The 19,304-nt window shown below is 35.2% G+C and overlaps 1 protein-coding gene and 1 non-coding gene across 2 annotated transcripts in view; one reads left to right on the top strand and one right to left on the bottom strand.

Annotated features, from left to right (window-relative positions):
* GPC6 (glypican 6) overlaps positions 1 to 19,304 on the bottom strand; it is a 1,286,685-nt gene that overhangs the window by 845,712 nt on the left and 421,669 nt on the right. The gene's annotated exons all lie outside the window — the stretch shown is intronic.
* LOC144454891 (U6atac minor spliceosomal RNA) lies at positions 11,638 to 11,766 on the top strand. The gene has a single exon (XR_013483445.1). It is a non-coding gene; the product is annotated as a U6atac minor spliceosomal RNA (small nuclear RNA).

Genomic DNA, 19,304 nt, shown 5'->3' with positions numbered 1-19,304 from the left:
TAGAAATTATTTTCCAGATAACTGAGATATTTTTCTAGTGTAGAAGTGAGAGTAGAGAAGCATCAGGTCCTTGAGAGGGGTTACTTCATGACAGAAGGGCAAGGGCACCAAAAACTGTTTCTAAAAGAACAGATGATACATTTCACCATTTGAATTAAGGTTGGACTTACTCTCTTCTTTCCCAGCAATTACAGACTTGATAATTATAATTAACTTTAAAACTGTCTATATTTCATGTTTTGCAACAGCTTGTTAAAATATTCTTTCAAAAATAAAATAAAATAAAAACCAAAATTCCTGCTTGGCAAGCCATCACCAGACTCTCTGCCCAGCTTGGCAGGAGCTATTCTTGCTACTATTGCTAAGGGAGGTTGGAGGAGAACCCTCTTTGCCAATACAGGCAATGATAACCAGAATCTGTCCAGATTATAGGTAAATTGGAGAAAGGTAGAACGACATAAGGGGAAAAAAATACCTTAGTGTTAAAAGACCTGAGTTTGAATTCTGCCTGACATGTGCAAGCCATGTAACTAAGAGGAAGTCACTTTGACTCTGGGTCTCATTCTCTTGTCCACAGATTGAAAAGATTCAAAGTGATGGTTATTACTAAGGTCCTTTCCAATGCAACCATTCTATAATTAAAAAAACAAGAGAACAACAACAACTTATCTCTAGGGATAAATGCCAATAACACCAGAAATCAGTGGTAGTACACTATAAAACAAAGGCTGCATCATTTTTATATGTATTCTACTTTATGAAGAGGTGGGGTCCATGGCAAATAGTATATCCTGATTCTCCTTTATTTCTTTGGTGCAATAAAACATTATGAATTTCTTAGACTTCAACATAATTATGTGCGGCACATTTCATAATTGCTTGTACTTCTTGGCAGGCTGGTTGAGCCCCCAGTTCCCTTAAATCTTTGAAAGTAATTGCTGACTTCAGTAAAACTTATTAGTGAAAGCAGAGTTGCACAACAATAAGTCTCCTGCCACTGGCTTTTGCCAAACTAATTCACATAAATGGTGTGATGTGGAGCTCTTGGAATGTCTCTTGCCTTCCTTCACAGCTCTTCGATGGAAAAGGTGCATTGTTTCAAGGGAAAATGGAAAGGAAAGGCACATGGGTGCGACCAGAAGAACAGATCTAATAGACTCTGACTTATGATCCTATATCCAGCATAAAATACAGTTGGAAACATTTCTTCCCTGAGAAATACTGCGATGAGCAGTATAATCTTTTATGCAGCTATAAGTAAGCGATCAGGCTCTGAAAGACATGGTACTTTGCAATGAGTATAGTACGCCTTGTGTGGCATATCAAGGCAGAAAGTCCAAAGTCAACTTTTTTTTTAATCACCTAAGAAGTACGATTATCAAACTGAAATGCCTCATCAGTATGACATTGTACGGTTTGAATTTAACTAAGGAAATTCCCTTGAAATAAGGAAAATATTCAGGTTCCATTAAACTTCTTGGGTGGTTATTACTTTGTAGACAAAAATGGAAGCAGTCCAGCGCTACCCAGATTAGTGAAGTCATTTTGCACTATTTAAGACATTGTGGTACTCTCAACAAGGGGGGCATTCAAAAGATGCAGGATGCTGAGCTTTCCAAAAATCCACTAAGAAAGCCAATGTGTTTCCTTTTTCATTGACAATCTAGACATATCATCCCATGTCATAGCTTACAGGGAAAGTGCATCTGAGTGTATTTTCTTTTCTTTTCTTCCTTTCTTTCTTTTTTGGTAAGAATCATATTATCATACAACTACAAAACTGCATCAAAATATTTAGATGTAAGCTACAGAATTTTTAATGATACATATTTCCCTTTGGGCTTTCACATAGTGATGAAACTTCAGCATTGTGCATTTAAAAAGTATTCCTTCCTTCCACTTAAATTTTTTTTTCATAAAGCCTACAGAAAGTTACTTGAATTAGCAGTGTCTCAAAGGTTAAAACAATAAAAAAAAAACCTAGGACAAGCAAAAATCTCATTAAGTATTTCCAGGGTTTGTTGTTATTTTTTTTTTTTTAATGAAAGCAATTCACAGTGAGTTTGCATATATTTTATGTTGAAAATATATTTCAAATGTCAAAAATATTAAACGCCTAAATCTCATCTAACAAAATTCCAAATAGTGTCAGCTGTCTTTGGATGAAGTCAGACATAAAATAATAACTTCCCTTTGGTTGCACCTGTACTCTATTTCCAAGGTACATCTGTCATTTTATTTTAACAGACTCTAACAAGATCCTTTAATCACCATCTGTGTCTCTTCCTTGCATGCATTTTAGGCTTTATAGTTACCAAGATGATTCAAAGTTAGGGCTGAACTTGATTAAATTTGACAACAACAATATAAATGTATACAATAATATGGAAAGACAAGTAACATTTCAATAATAAAGTCTATTTGGTAATAAATCAGTCATGACTGAAGGTGTTAGCTGCATTCTACATATTCAACTGCATATCAAAATAACTTGGTAAGAATGATTTAAGTTCTTTCTTTGGGGAGATAATCATTACTTACTGATTCCAAAAAGAACTGTATATATTTAGAATGAAACTGCATTGTGTTTTTACAATAAAATTGTTATTCATTTTATGAACTGTTATTAAACTTAAATCCAAAATTGTCTTCTGTTCATAAAGTAGAACTATATTCCAAAACACATGCCCTTCAATAATCCGTAAGCATAAGTTTTGTTTTTTTTTTTTACATAGTTAAAATGTGAGCAAAGATTCACCGGGATGTGAGTTTATCCGGAGCATAGATTAAGCCTTTTCTCTGCTTTTCTGCTACATAACACCTAATTCCATCATTTACACTAGTGGTAAGTAAATGTTAAATAATTTTAAAGGCATCCTGTTGTTTCACAGAACTAAAACTCTAACTTTATTCTGATAAAGTTGCTGATGACGAAAGGATTGAAGAGAAGACTTACAAGAGACTGTACAGGAGTGTTCCTGAGTCCACCCAAATGTCTGAAGCTGATTGTTAAATTTCCAGGGTGAGCATTTTAAGCCTCTGATATCGACAAAGACTACAAAGCAGGGCTTGATTTATTATGTTGATTATCTACACTTATGTAAGTGATGGAAAAATGTTAATAATGCACTTTAACCTTAAAAATGTATGATGTATGCTCAATACTTTGCACCTACCCTTTGATCCAATGATAAAACTAGTAAGAATAGAAGAGGCCGAAGACAAGAGGGAAACGGTCCATAGGACATATTGTGCCTTAGACTTGAATTCCCAGGCCTTTCAACTGGTCTACCTTGGGACAATCACATAGCATTAGCAGCAGCTAGTTGGCATCATGGAAATAGTGATGGTGCCCTAGACAGAACAACCAGGATTCAAATGGTCCCAGAGGCTTTAGGATGTGCCTTGTATGGGATGAAGTAGCTCTAGAGTTGAGCCTTGAAGGAAAGCTAGGGATTCTAAGAGGCAGAAGTGAGAAGGGAGTGCATTCCTGGCATAGGGAATAGTCTATGCAAGTCTAGGCAAGGAAATGGGAGTTGGAAAGCCATATGCAAGGAAGAAGAGTAAGTAGAGAAGTTTTGACAGAACAGAGATTGGATAAAGGAGAAGAAGATGAAATAAGTCTGGGAAGATAAATGAGAACTACATTGTGAAGAATTTAAAATGCCAAATAGATAATTTAAATTTAAATTTAATTTAAATTTTAAAATTTAATTAATTTTTTCCAAAGCCTGTGAAGCAAGTAGGACAAGTGTTATCATTAGAGTACAAAAATTAAATGTAACCAGGGAGGAAAAAACAAACAAATTCGCATTGACACCTGCATTGAATGTTTCAGAACTTAAGGGGTTAAAGCATTTGTTTACCAGCTTAATTAGCAATTTTAGTGTGTACAATAGCTAATTCAAGTTATTACGAGAACATGGAACTTTTAAAAATTTATATTTTAAATTACCTTTTTACATTCATAAAAAAAAAATGAATGAGCACCATTCCTACAACAATTTAGAATTATGGACCTTTGAAAGGGACTGAATTAACTCTCTCTTAAAGGTCCTGTGACATTGAGTTGCCCCCTACTACTGTATAAATCAAGCCATCAGTTGAAGAGTTCAAAATCATATTTTAAATCCCTAAGTGGAGCAGAAGTCCTGAATACTTATAAAATCGACTAGCTATTCAGGCCTGTTCAATTCCCTACTTGTTCTAATTCACTTATATGTGAACAGATTTGAGAAAGGTTTTGGCTCCTTCTTCTCCCCAACCCTAGCATCCTGGTTCCTCAGTCATGGGACAAATTTGTGGGTTTTCTTCTCTCTTCTTTAGCATAAAAGATATTTGAGGGTGGAGGGCCAACAAAATGTAGTTTGCTGCAAGAATTTAGTTCTTAAGTGAGCTATGTTTCTTGAACCTGACTTTTGAAATATACTGAAAAATGATGCATATATGTTATAAATCTCAACTATAACCAAATATTTTCCTTTCTTATGCAAATTTGGTAAACAACAAGTTCTTACAAATATGACACATGAGAACATATTAGCCATGTGGTTCAGCAAATGTGTAAGAAAAACTTGCCAAATTGCATATTTGCAAAGGAAATGAGCTTAGCAGCCATCACTTTTTTATTGGCTTCTAGAAAAGTGTCAATGGAAAGTTTATTTCACTCAAATAAAATCTCCCCACCTAAAATGGCACACCTACTTTTTCAAAGGAATCCTGGAAGTTTGAAAGGGGAGATACATCTATAGATCTTTAGCCATTAATCAAAATTTCCAATTAGTTCACAGTAATGAGAATGAGAAGGTAACAGAAACTCTTCTATAGCTCAGTCTTCCACCGTTACCTAGGGGAATTCAGAGGGTGAGGGACTTACCCATGGTCACACAGTTTGTATCCTTAAGAAGCAGGAGTTAAACTTACATCGTCTTAGCTCCAATGATAACTCTTTATCCACTATACCATACTGGATATCTTCTCATAATAGGACACAACTGAGCAGCCTGGGAGCTATAGAAGAACAGGAAAATTGTGGTGTGCTGTTCTTTTTCCATGGATATTTTAAGGAGACAACTATTTTCCCTATATTTTATTTCTGCATACTGTTCTTGCTACTCATTGCTATATTTGAAAAGGGGAATTTATTGGAGGATTATTTTGGAAAAGGGTTTTTTTTTTAAATATGGGTCTTTAAATGCAGAAATAAGAGAAATGGTTGGTTATTTCCTAACCTGCGCTGAGGCAATCTAATGCATGTTCTGGACACTGCCTGATGAGAAAAATGTTTAAAAAAAGTTAGTCCAATGTTTCATCTTTCTAATGACTAAGCAAGATCAGCTGTGTCTAATCTGATAGTACACCATTACAAGAAGTAAAAGGAAAATACATATTTAAAAGAAAAATAGTTGATTCCATAGTGATGTTTGGGTACAATCCTCATGTCCTTCACTTCTTTGTTGTCCTGACTTTATTTATGGATGTGTTTATATCTATTGTAAATATAGCAATGTGTGTATAACTATGTCTCTAAAACAAAAGAGAGAATATGGGAGAAAGGATAAAGGAATTTCCAGATGGTGAGAGAGATCTCAAAATGTCTGAGCCAAGCATGCGAAGTTGTTCCAATTTACGGTATATTTACCAGACTTACTATCTATATAAACAGGCTGTGTGTTTAACTAACCTTTTCCTAGGGGCTCTAAGCTCTGTTGAGCAGAGATGTGTATAGCAAAAATTTGAAAAGGAATGTTGACTCAAATGGCTTCTTGGAGATAAATAACAAGAAATTATTTTTCTAATTAAATTTTTCAAGTTGGAATGATGATTTTACAACTCATTTTAGACCTGCTGAATTTTTCTCACTTCATCAGGAGGAACTTTGCAAGGAGATGAGCCTACCTCATTTTGTCTTCCCACCTGAGCCTCAAATATAAGACTATTCATTTAATCATTTCCCTCCATCCTCTTTCCATGTGTTCTGTTATTCTCAGTAGAAATTCTTTTGACATTTATTTGTTCTACAACTCTATCAGTGCCCTGACTTAATTATGATCAAAATAGAAAAATGCTAATTTAATTCAGATTTCATCACACTGATACTTTTTTTACTAGAATAAAATCAATGTTTTATCTTTTCATCTTCTTAGTATGGCTGTCAAACATTCGTGGAATCAGTGTTGTTTAGTCAGACAGAAAGCATGGGTGCTTTATTGTTACTATTTCTTGCTGAGCTACCAATTAGCACAATTCAGTAATTCTCTTGTCCAACCAATGCATTATCAAGTAACAGAAAAAAAATGAAGTATAACAGTTCTGGAGGGCTGAACTTTCAATGTCTTTTCCAACGTTTAGTAAACCTCTGGATGATTGCTGACACTGTCTACATATATGTCCCTCTTACTTCTCCATTTGTGGTTAGTATAGGCTCAGTAACGATGTCTTCATTAGAGACTATTGACTATTATTGATTTGTTCATGATTTTATTAATGGGGTGTATGGGGTGTTCGAGGAGGACTAGCACTTCTGGTGTGAGGGATTGCAAAGCCATAGGCTTTTCTGGACTGCTCATCCACCATTGGTGTCCCCCAATCACCCAACTCTCACCTGTGGTTCCAAAAAGCTTAGCATGTGGAGTGTCCACACCTCAGTAAAATTGTCTCAACAGACAGGCCTCAATCCCACTGATGAGTTAGGGGATGTCTACTCCAAGCACGTGAAGAATGTCCCTTGTAGAATGGGTGAAGGAGAAGAATATGTTCCAATGGCCTTGAAGGCAGCTGAAGCAGGTGCTGTGGAATGCTTAGTGCTTGGTCAGACAATGAAGACGCCAAGGTCATCCACTACATCCCAGGCCATTACCAGTCACCTTGATTTTTGTCTTGCCACTGAACTTAATAACTGAGGCTGATGACTTTGTGCAAGTCTGCCTCACTTAAATCCAATTCACACCTAGTAGTCATTGATCCTTTTTGAAAATGAAGGGCTTAGGGTAAAAAAAAAAAAAGAAACCTGGGTCCAAAGTCTGCAAGTGGTCAGGGAGGAAGACTGCCTAATTAATTCATTCAGAATCCAGAATAGCTCCAGAATCTGATTTTTTGGTAGAGTTCAAAATTAGCTTAATTACTTTTTTCATTTTTAATATTCTATGACATTTTTCTCTGTATTTTTTGTCACATTTTAAGTTGGAAATTGTCCCCCTCCCTTCCCACCCCACACTAGAGAAGGTTACCATTTGATACAGATTTATTAACATACGTAAAACTGTACTATGTGTAATTCTATTTATCAGTTCTTTCTCTGAAAGTATATGGCATCTTCCTTTATAGGTCCTTCATATTGATTTGAGTATTTATAGTATTCAGGGTAACTTCAAGAAAAGTCTACTTCATTGAGAAAGTTTATAAACTTGTCTGTAAGATATCCTATTTATGTGTTTTTGACTACTCATATTCTGACTGGAACCTCCTCCTCCTGCAATATCCATTGGAAGCTTTCACTTTCTTGCCCTGGAGCATTTATCTACCATTATTAGTGAATCCCTCTTGAAGCCTCCATTTTGAGTAGGGGCAGAGGGCCTGTCATCTTTCATTCCCCTCCCAACTTTGCTTCTGACTTTCCTGACATGAGCACTATGCGCCCTCTTCCAGCCCCACTCCCTTTTTCATCTGTCATCTCATATTATCTTTTGCTGTTGGAGTGCAGGCTCATTGAAATACAGTACTATTTCTTTTTTTCTTGTTTTTGTATCCCTTGCACTTAGCACAGTATCTAGTCCACAGTAAGTGCTTAACAAATTCTCGTTGTCTGCATGCCTAGTCACACTCTTCTCCCTTGACTTTTGTGACGTAGCTCTTTCCTCATTATCTTCTAGTTGGGATTACCATCCTTGTCCTATTCCCCAAGGCTCTGTAGCACGCCTTCTTTTCTTCCATTTTCTTCTCTCCCTTGGTAACCTCATCTATTCTCTGAGTTCAATTTTCATTTTTATTAATTGTGATCACTGGCTCAGGAATCAGTGCAAATGTGTTGAAATCTTGCTTCTGATACTTATATTTTCAACTCTGAGGAAGGCTTTTAACCTTTCTGGACTATAGTTCCATATTTATAAAAAGAGGGAGTGAACTGGATGGTTTCTGAGGTTCATTCCATCCCTAGATCTACAAACTTACGAAATCTCATCAGTGACACTAACTCATTTGTAACATATAGTAGGCATTCAGGACATATTAGCTGTGATTTAACAGAAGTTTATCTACATGAAAATAAAAAGTGTGAAAACTATAGTAGTTCTGAACTAAAGACTGAATTTATTGAACTAATGAAGTGGACTCATTTGATCATATTATATTGTTCCCCTTCACTCTCTTCTCTACCCTCTAACATGCCTTAGAGGAATTTGCTCTCTCTATATAGCTGTATTTAGAGTTTACTTTTTTAAATAAATGAGATTACTTAATATAAAATCCAACGGGTTCAGTTCTTACTGACTCCAGCTTAATCAAATTTTTACTGTTCCAAAACATTTTCAGCTGTGTACAAAACTGTAACTCAAAATTTACTTTGGCATTTTCTAAAGTGTCAATCCCAACATCTAAGAATACTCTCTATATGGCTGAATTGTCTGCTATTGGTCTAGCCTGCATCTGTTAGTGGTACACTTTGTTCTGGTTATAAGTCTGAAATTGCGAGGCTGTCTTTATTTACTGTGCTTCTTGAATAACTATAACAATAGAATCAGTTTACGATTGAGATTTAAGCATCTTAAGCTTCTGCCCTTTAAACCAAGATTAAAGGCAGATGTGTTATGGACCATTATTAGTTTCTCAATCATTAAAGTCATGGAGAAAAATTTTAAAAGGGTCTCCATAAATACACTTGATTTTAATGTGTATGAACACTTGATGCTAATTATTATTCTATGACTTGGACACAATGGTTGCATCAATCACAGATGGCATATGGGAAGCACATTTACCACAGACATTCTCTTTGGGGATTCTTGGAACCTTTAAATGCCCCATTAAGTAATGAAGATCCTTAAATACCTACTACAGATATTTACAGATTATATTCAGCTTTCATTTTGGGCATGTACCTTAAAGGTCCAAAGCAAAGTCCATATTCCAAATCTTAAGCTTGTCATATTAAGGGAAAAGAGCAAACATTTGTTTTCCTTTACTTATACAAAATCTTTAATGCAGATGTCAGTGCCAGAGGAGACAAGGAAAAGAGAGCATTTTTCATTGAACTACATCTGTACAGTATATATTCCTCTGGTATACAGGAATGCTACATCTGCCCTCTCATCCTCCACTCCTCCTTTTAATGTCCTTTTTCTACATAAGCCTACTTAGCTTCAGACACAAATTGATTAGATACATTTTCAATGTATTCTGATGTTTTCCTAATGAAACACTTAGCAGAGCCACAGGCCCAGTCTCCTCAATTCTACTAATGACTCCTTAGTCTATTTCAAGTCCATCCTTAAGAAGAAGGACCTATTCCAGCTACTTTTACATTTTGATGATACCCAGTAGTATCTTACTCAAAAGGATGAAAGTGCAGCACTTTCCATTTATGGCATATGTGTGCATACATATACACATGTTCACATATATAAACATGTATATATAAGTATTCATATATATATATATATACATGCATGTTCATATATATATATATTCATCTATACATAAACACACAAGAGTATTAGTAAGGAAACAAAAAAAAAGAAAGTAGTCTTTCATTAAATATCACTTACGACAAATACCTCACAGGCATCTTAAATATTACATATGGAACTATATTTCAGTATTTGGAACTTTAGAGAATATGCACATACAGACACACATCTACACAAATACATGTAAGGTTCCATAGAAAGTTCCAAATATACATTTGCATCCTCTCTAGGGTTCCAAATATACATATACATATTGCGTTTGTTGTCTTCTAAAACCTTTAGATCTCTTTCATATGGTCTGTCTCTCTAGTCTTGTACTTGCATTGAAAAAAAATTATCAGAGTGCAATTTTTAATTTATTCATATTCAATTTCTCATTTAATTTAGAATAATTTTCCAGCCATTGAGTATGTTGGCTTTTCCTCTTTTTGTCATTTATAAAATGCATGTAAGCATGATATTTAGCTATACCTTTATAAAAGTCATTGAGAGGAAAAAAACTGAAATGACGAAGAGCCAAGCAGAGACATGTGGTCTACTCCTCTGCGGATCTTCTTCTAAGCAGACATGGAACCAGTAAGGATAACTTTTTGAGTCTAGACATTTAACCATTTCCCAATTCATGATATTGCACTATTATCTAGAAGACATCTCTAGATATTAGGAATAGCATAAGAGATTTTTGTAAATGTTTTCATAAAATCTGGATAATTTAATATTTACAGAATTCCCCTGATATACCAGTTTAGTAACCTTATTAAAAATAGGTTACTTTGGTGTATAGGCTGCTAAATGGTGCAGTGTCTAAAGAGTGGATGGGCAGCTAGGTGGTTCTAAGCAGCTAGGTGGTCCAGTGGACATAGATAGAATGCTGGGCCTAAAGTCAAGGACCTCATCTTCCTGACTTCAAATCCAGTTTCAGACTCTTACTAGCTGGGGGACTCCAGACAAGTCACTTAACCTTGTTAAAATGAGCTGGAGAAGGAAATGGCAAAGCATTCCAGTATATTTACCAAGAAAACCCCAAATAGGGTAAAAAGAGTCAGATATAATTAAAAATGACTGACTAATAACAACCTATAAAGAGTGAGTCTTGGAGACAGGAAGATCTGAGTTCAAAAAGTTATCTCAGACACTAGATGTGTGACTTTGGCCATGTTAACCTGTTTCAGCCTCAGTTTCTTTATCTTTAAGATAGATATAATAATAGCACTTACCTCATAGGGTTGTTATGAGGATGAAACGATTTAAAATATGTAAACCATTCAAAAATATGTAAAGGGTATTTTGGTGAACTTTTAAGTGTTTGTATAAATGCTAGTTATTATTGCAAGTCACATTGGTATTTGTGATCACTGTTTATTGAGATACACACACACACACACACACACATATATTATCCATTTACTTGTTGTTGTTGTTGATCATTCTTGAAAACAACCAAGGACTTCAGGAAGGTGATATCTTGACTTGCAAGTCAATTGGATTTAAGTGGGGCAGAGCTGTGCAAAGCCATTGGCCTCACTTTCTCCTCCAGAGGGTCTTCCCTTCTCAGATTGATTCTTTTGAGAAGGCAAACTAACCCATCTTTTGCCTCAGTTCTTCCCTAGTCTTTAATCATTGAATCATAAGCTTAGGTCTTTCCCAGGTCCCATTTTGTTTAAAGTAACACCATTCAGTCTGGGAGGGGAATACTCTCAGGATTCTGGCCAGAATAGAAACATTTGCTATTTACACTCACTCTGAGCCATCAGAACCCAAACTATGTATGAACAAATGAGGCTTGGGCTGGGATCTATTATTGGCCAATCAATGAAAGCCAGAGTGATTTGGGTTTAAAGGCATAGTCAAGTAGTTCCATTTGAATCCCAATAGGCTTTATCAAAGCCTGGTTTCACATAGCTATATTTTAAGAAACCATACATGAAAACTACAGGACACAGGAGAGTTAAAAGGATTGTATGAAAAGAGAGAAGGTTAGCACTTCTCTAGATAAGGTTGGGAAGAGGTCCCAATGGCCTTTATAACACATATACAGTTAAGGCATTGCTATCTACTCTGTGGCCTCTAACAATTTGGGGTTCTTATCCTTTCTTATCCTTCTTATCCTCTGGTATTCTGATGAAGCCAAAACATTCCTTCTAAGAATAAAATTTTTTAAATAATTGAAAGAAATGTAAAATTTCACTTAGAGGTTAGTTAAGATAATGATGTATTTTTTTCCCATTCAAGTTTGTGTATCTCTTGAAATCAAAGGTTCCACAAAATGCTACCTTTCTTTAAACAAGACATCTTTCATCCATTCAACAAAATTATTCAAGATTCCTTGAAAGACAAAAATAGAGATAATTTTGATGACATTCTTTGCTTGAAAGATCAAAGCATAAAATTGGGAGATCTGCTTGCCCAAATTAATTGTCACTGTCATAAAGTAAATTTCCCTCAGAGTCCAAGTTGAAGAGTGATTTCCTATGAATGATGAACTCCTCTATAGGTGCTTATATTTGAAGATGGAATTTTGCTAGAATATTGTAAATCCTGACAGAAAAGATCTATAACTATTCAAGACAGTTTATCTGAACTAGCACACAGAAAATGCAAAGGTAATGTAGAAGTTTATCTATAAGTATTAATATTTGTAAAAAAGACTGCAAATGGACAATGATTTGAATCTGGAATTAACCTAGAGGAGAGTATGCTGCATTATTTTTGTGATATTGCAAAATACCTTTAACAAATCCAAACTTTCCCCAGAAACTAAGGTTGATATCTTTAATACCAATAAGCAATCAGTGTTGCAAGGCTATAAGTCATAGAAAATTAGAGTTGTTGAAGAACTAAAAAATAGTGTCACTAAGAGGGCAATGGAGAAGTACATGGTGTTGGTGAAAACATGCTACAACATGTAACATACAAAGAATTATGAGCAGGAAAAAAAGCAGAGTAATAGAAGCCATGAAAGAAATCTTGATAAAAACAAAACAAAAGCATGGGCAAATATCAACAGAGAGAGATAATCAATATCAGACTATGTGTTCCACTAGTATTATTAAAATTTCAAAAGAAAAAGAGAAAAGCCCTCAGTACATCAGGGAAAATTCTTATGGTTAACTTATAGAAAAAGATCTTATATACATTTGATAACTAGAAAATTCTGCTAGAAATCAAAGTCAAGATCACTGACCTGTAGCTTCTAGATTCCATTTTCTTTCCCTGCTTTTAAAAATTGGAACGTTGGTTGCTTTTTTCCAGCCCAGATGTTAGTCACCTATTCCTCACAGTATATGAAAGACCACTGGCAGAGGCTGAGCAATTCCAACTGCCAGTTCTTTTTAGTACACAAAAGTCTCATTCATTTGATCTTGAGGACTTGGATTCAGTGAGGGGAGGTGTCATTCTCACTCATTTAAGATCTACTGAAGGGAACATTTACTCAAAATTATGCGCATACAAAATTGGAATGGGGTTTCCCAAGACATAGTGGATTTTTCTTCATTAGAGATTGTTGATAAATAGCAAGATGATCTCTTGTTGGGCATGTTGTAAGACAGCATTTTTAGTCAAGAATAGGTAAGACTAAATGACTCTGAGACTGACTTTGTTGTCAGCCATTTTGTAGACAATCATTATTTTGGAATTCACAAATTATTGACACCAAATTTAATGCATATGTATGAAGGCTGGGGAAGCAAAGCATACTAAATAGAACAATGTATCAGTATGTTTTCACATTTCATATATTACATTTTACCATTTCCCCATCTATTTTACAAATAAAAATAAGAAATTGCATCCATCTTCTCTGTACCCAGGAGAGAATATACTATTCCTCTCTTCCTAATTAGTTCAAACTCCCATTCCCTCTTACCTGGTCTATAGTAATAGCTTCCTTACTGGTCTATCTACCACCAGTCAATTTTTCATACTATCATATAACCTTATCAAATCTATTCTGTATGCATTCTACATTAAATTGTAAGTTCCTTGAGGGCAGAGATTTTCTTTTGTATCCTTTTGTAAACCAAGCATTGATTAATTATAACTCTGTCATGTTAAACTTCCTGATACAGCACTCTGATCATGCCACACCTAAAACTAAATTCTGCCATATAAATACCTTGTACCTTTTGACTACCTATTAGATCGTATGTTCTTTGAAAGCAGGGATAGTGTCATTTTACCTTTCTATGCCCATCTCCCAATACACATAGATTCTTATCAAATCTTTTTTTTTGGAAAGAATTAAATTATACTACTAGTTAAATTACTAGACTATATATGAAATATATTCAACTCAAGAGAGAAACTAAATCTTTGAGGAGCACCGGGACTATCTGGAAACTTGAGACTTTCATTGCTGGTTTGATTCTATTAGACACGCACTTCATTGTCCTCAACAGATGTAATTCCTGAAAAGTTAGACTTAAGAATGCAATCAAATTTTTAAAATCATCATTTAAAAATAATTATAATTTAAATTATTATTATTAATACTAAGGAACACTATTCAGAAGTCAAGAGATTCAAATCTCAGGCTCACACTTGCTACCTGGATGACCATGGACAAGTTACTAACTTCTCAAATCTCAGGTCCTTCATGTGTAAAATGAAGGAGTTGAACTACATAGCCACTGAGGTCCTTTTCAGTTGTAAATCTATGACACAATAACAAAGTACAAAAAAAATTGTGCAGGTATAAAAATCAGTGTGCCCAAGACCACGTTCCCTAAGAATTAGAAGGCTAAGGATGTATTTTCTGAGTATCTTCAGGTTGCTTAATTTTAGCCTAGGAATTTATATCTATTCCAATATAAACAATTCCCTTTTATAGCCCTATGCTCTTAGATATTTCTATTAAAAGGGTTTATCTTATGTCAAATCCCTTAACTGTTTTTAAAAGCCATAGTTAAGTTTGGAAGGTGGTTGTTGATATTTTGATTGAGTATCTTTTTTAAAGTGAGGTCTGGATTAATTTTCCACATATTTGGATATCAGGGGCTATTCAAAAGATAATTACTGAAATTTATTACTTATGCAAATGTTCCTCTCCACATACAATTTTCCTTTAAGCGTGGCACATCTGCTTTATGTTCAATTTTTACAAAAGGCATCTATTTTTTCAAGTGGAAAAATCAAAGCAATGTGTTTTAAATTTGTATTTTTAATCTTGTATATCTTTTCATAAAAATATATTTTTAAAGTTTCATTTGTGCGTGTTCCAGGCCCAAGGCAATTTGGATTGAAATTCAACAAAGACAAAGTTCTCTTTCAGAATGAAAATGCCCTTCAATAATACGATAGAATCTTCAAACCTGACTTGTGTCAGATGTTCTTTAAAATTGAGCAATCCATCTCTTCCTCTGAAATGCATCTTTTAAGAGACCTTTTCATATTTGCTGTGTTGCAAGCTATTGGATTTCCCATTAGCTTGTTCACTGGTAGCTATCAGATTATCACTAAACATGAAGAAGAAAATTCACTATACTGGCAATTTTCCACATTTGTACTTTGTGGAGATGTTCATATGTCTTGACTCACAAGATGAAAAAAAAAAGGAATATTAAAGGTCAGTGCATTTGGACAAGTACTCCATTTAGAACATTTAAATATTTGAATGTTTTATTTTTTCATTAAAACATAGATGTATGTATACACACACACACACACACACACATACACACACACACACACACAAGCCAAAGAAGGAAAACAATACCACAAACCATACCACCTGATCACTATCACCACCAACTACGAAAATCAAGCTAAAAAGTTAATCTCTCTCTCTCTCTCTCTCTCTCTCTCTCTCTCTCTCTCACTCTCTCTCTCTTTCTCTCTCTCTCTCTCTCTCTGTTTTTTTAAGGCAGTTGAGGTCAGATTTGAACTCAGATCCTTCTGACTTTAGGGCCAGTTCTCTATCCACTGTGCAACCTAGCTGTCCCAAAGTTAATCTCTTTTTGTGTATGCTAGTTATGTCTTAGAAAGAAAGCTTGAATAGGCACAATCTCATTCGACATCATTAATTTTAGGAGCATTGGACTCTGCATCTCTCTATGGCTTTTTTTTTCAGTAATTAAAAAGATCTTTTTTTTTTGTTCATTCGAAAACAGGTTTTCAAGTCCCATCTTTTATGAGGCACTGTACCAACATGCATTTTGTGTGAGAGTGTGTATGTGTGTATTTGTGTGCACACCCAAAATAAACAGAGGTTTGATTCTTTCTGAACACCACAAAGATGCCAGAGTGCTTCACACTCTGTTAGAGCTATCAAAAACTTGCTCCTTAGAATTATATCATAAAGCCCTGCTTTTGTCACACCATATTCATACTGAAAGTCAAAAATCAAATGACTTTTTGCCCTTTTGCTACAAGTCATTGTTCTAAAGCATGGGTTTTTAAACTGGTCCACGAACTTGGATAGGAAAAAAAATGATTTGACAAGTAATTCACTGTAACTGGTTTCCTTCACAATTCTGTGTATTTTATTTTAAAGATTTAAACATATTATTTTAAGAATCGGTCCATAGGCTTCACCAGAATGCTAGAGGGTCCATGAAACAAAACAGGATGAGAACTCCTGCTTTAAAGCTTTTAGCTTGTGATTCACTTTAGCACCTAAGATCATAGTTCTGAACCTGAAGATATCTAGGAAGTGATCTAATTCAGCCCCCTTATTTTACAGACAAGGAGACTGAAGAACAAAAGGATTTAGTGGATTTAGTGGTATGTCTGAGAGTCAAACTCAGGTTTCCTGACTCTAAGTGTTCTGTCCACTGCACCACAGTGTCTCAAAACATGTTAAACCACATTGTAATATACTGTTTTCAAAAGACTGTCAATTGCCTAAGAGAGAGGAAGAGTGAGGACTATGTTTTCACTTCTTTTGTATTCTCCAAGTTTGTACTGGTCCAGAGTTAGGGACACAGGGGGTGTTTAACACCTCTTGCCTTGATTGGAGTTAAATTGTCAGAAAGAAGATTACCAGGTAGGCAGAGAAAAGTCAAAGTATCAGTAACCACCACACAACCTCTAAACAGTATATTAGCTTTCCTTTGAAAACTGTATCCCTATGTTATTCTTATCAGAGATTGTTAATGTCTTAACATGCCAAATCATTGATCCAAAAAAACCCAAAAGAAATCCCATTTGCTATGAGAAGACAAAAGTTTCTTGTTTTTACACTTTATAAAATTCAAAAAATTTCATGTATTGAATCTACATAGGGTGTTGTGCCGCAGGCAACTGACTACCTTGCCTACCCCCTAGTCCTAGCTTGGGTGATAAAAGTGTTTTGGTAACTCACATACCTGGGGGGATCCCACACCTGGAGGATGACAGATGAATGGCAAGAAATAGGAGTTTGAGATGTGGGAGAGTTCAAATAATGGCCAACAACCCACTCTCATACTTTGAACCAAACCTGCACCCATCAAACAGACAGACTTCTGCAAATGTTTCAGTGCTTTGAGCAATCAACAGTCATCCTGGGAAACCACAGAACCACGAAGCCTCTGCCAATTTCTTCATCTATGGGTTGGTGTCTGGTTTCCAGAGTACAACTTCAAATATTTGAGCTGCTAACATCAGACCAACAATAGACTTAATGGTAATTGAAAACATCCTTTGAAATAACTAAAAACACAGTTTACATACACTCTTTCTTAAAAATGGCTCTCATTCCTTGGACTATCACAGATGGGGTTTGGAGATGTTTTCTAGCTATAGGAGTGGAACAAAATACCAAAAAGGTAATGAACTGATATGATTTGAACAGAGATATTTTTACAATTGTGAATTATGTCATCCATGGCCACTTTATGTGGAACTTTACTTGAAATAATGCCAAACAAGTCCATTGAATTCTCTTCAGCAAATTGCAAGCTAACCATATGTTGCAAAGGGAACAATGTGTTAATCAGTTAACATAGACTCAACGGTGAGAATTAAAATGGTTGGTTTCTCTCTCGCTGAACAGAAAAATGTATCTATGAGTTAGATGAACACAAATCTGATCCATCTTAGTAGAGGGAATCTTATGCACAGATCTGAAAAATTTCAATAAGCTGTAGAGTTTGGCAATGGCAAGTACATGTATAAAAATTCATGGTTTAAAGAGCTCTCTTGTCTTTCAGAAAGGCCTACTAATGTAAGTCAGCAGTTTGGAAAATTTGTAAATGATGAAGTCATCTCTCTTTATGTGGGAATCAACTTATCTCCTGATAAGAACCCACTCTATCTCCTGGACATGGCTAAAATATTTGGAAAGCAATATATGAATATTTAATCTAAAGACAAGTTTAAAGGCTATGTATGAATCATCTTATAAAATACAGACATTGGCAGACCTACTTCCAAGAAGCAAGAACAGACAGCATGAAGTGCAATGAGTCTGGAAATGTTATTTGTGAGAAATGAATGTTAATGGATCTCATTATGCATATTTGCTGAATACCCCAAAGTGGAAGACTCTGTGGGGAACACAGAAGATATAATTCCCTAATTTACATCCTAAGGCAACGTGGAAGGAAACAAACACATTACAATATGATTTGACAAGTCACCTACATCCAATTCAACTGGGGTGAGCCTCCTGGTGTAGAGAACATTGAGGAAGACAATTCTTCCTCCTCCCACTGCTAGATGCCCTCCCCTCCTATACATTTTCTGCCAACTTTCTCTTCAACATCAATTCCTTCTCTTTCTCCTTTCACTCACAGAACACATCAGTACTAGGTTGGGTATAAATATAGGAGGCCAGAGCTGAAAAGCTGTTAGAAGTCTTCTAGACCAATTCCTTTATTTTGAAGAATAAAAATCCTTATTGGTCTCTGGTACATTTTTTAAATAACATTTTATTTTTCCCCAATTGCATGTTAAACAATTTTAATATCTTTTTTTTTTAATTTTGAGTTCCAAGTTTTTTCCCTCCTTCCCTCCTCTTTCTCTCTCCCTAAGACAGCAAGCAATTTGATAATAGGTTATACACGTGAAATGATGTAAAACATATTTCCATATTGGGGATGTTATGAAAGAAAATAGAAATAAAAAAAAAGAAGAAAATAAAGAAAATGAAAAATAGTAGTCTTTGATCTGCATTGACTCCATCGGTTCTCTCTCTAGGACTGGATAGCATTTTTCATCATAAGTTCTGATAAAATTTAACATCATCATCATCATCATCATTATCACCCTCATCACCATTATCAATAATAATATCAAATAATGGCCAACAACCCACTCTCATATTTGGAACCAAACCACGAAGCCTCTGCCAATTTCTTCATCTATGGGTTGGTGTCTGGTTTCCAGAGTACAACTTCAAATATTTGAGCTGCTAACATCAGACCAACAATGGACTTAATGGTAATGATGACATCATCAGAGACAGGATGGTGTAGTAGATAGAAAGCAGATCTCACAATCAGTCCTGGACTCAAGTCTTACTTCTGACATGTCCTGGCTTTGTGATCCTGAGCATGTCACAACCTCTCAGTGTTCTTGGCAATCTAAGACTATAGCTTGAAGAATAGATGCTAACTAGACTCATTAAATGGAATGTCTTCCATCCACTAACCCCCTAAATCAGCAAAATCTCAGATCCAGTACTTATCCATATTTTTA

This window comes from Phascolarctos cinereus, unplaced genomic scaffold (genome assembly GCF_003287225.1).
Source record: "Phascolarctos cinereus isolate Bilbo 61053 unplaced genomic scaffold, phaCin_HiC Scaffold_7;HRSCAF=346, whole genome shotgun sequence".
NCBI classification, from domain to species: domain Eukaryota; kingdom Metazoa; phylum Chordata; class Mammalia; order Diprotodontia; family Phascolarctidae; genus Phascolarctos; species Phascolarctos cinereus.
Note: the sequence above shows the minus strand (reverse complement) of the source record. Positions and strands in the feature narration are given on the sequence as shown.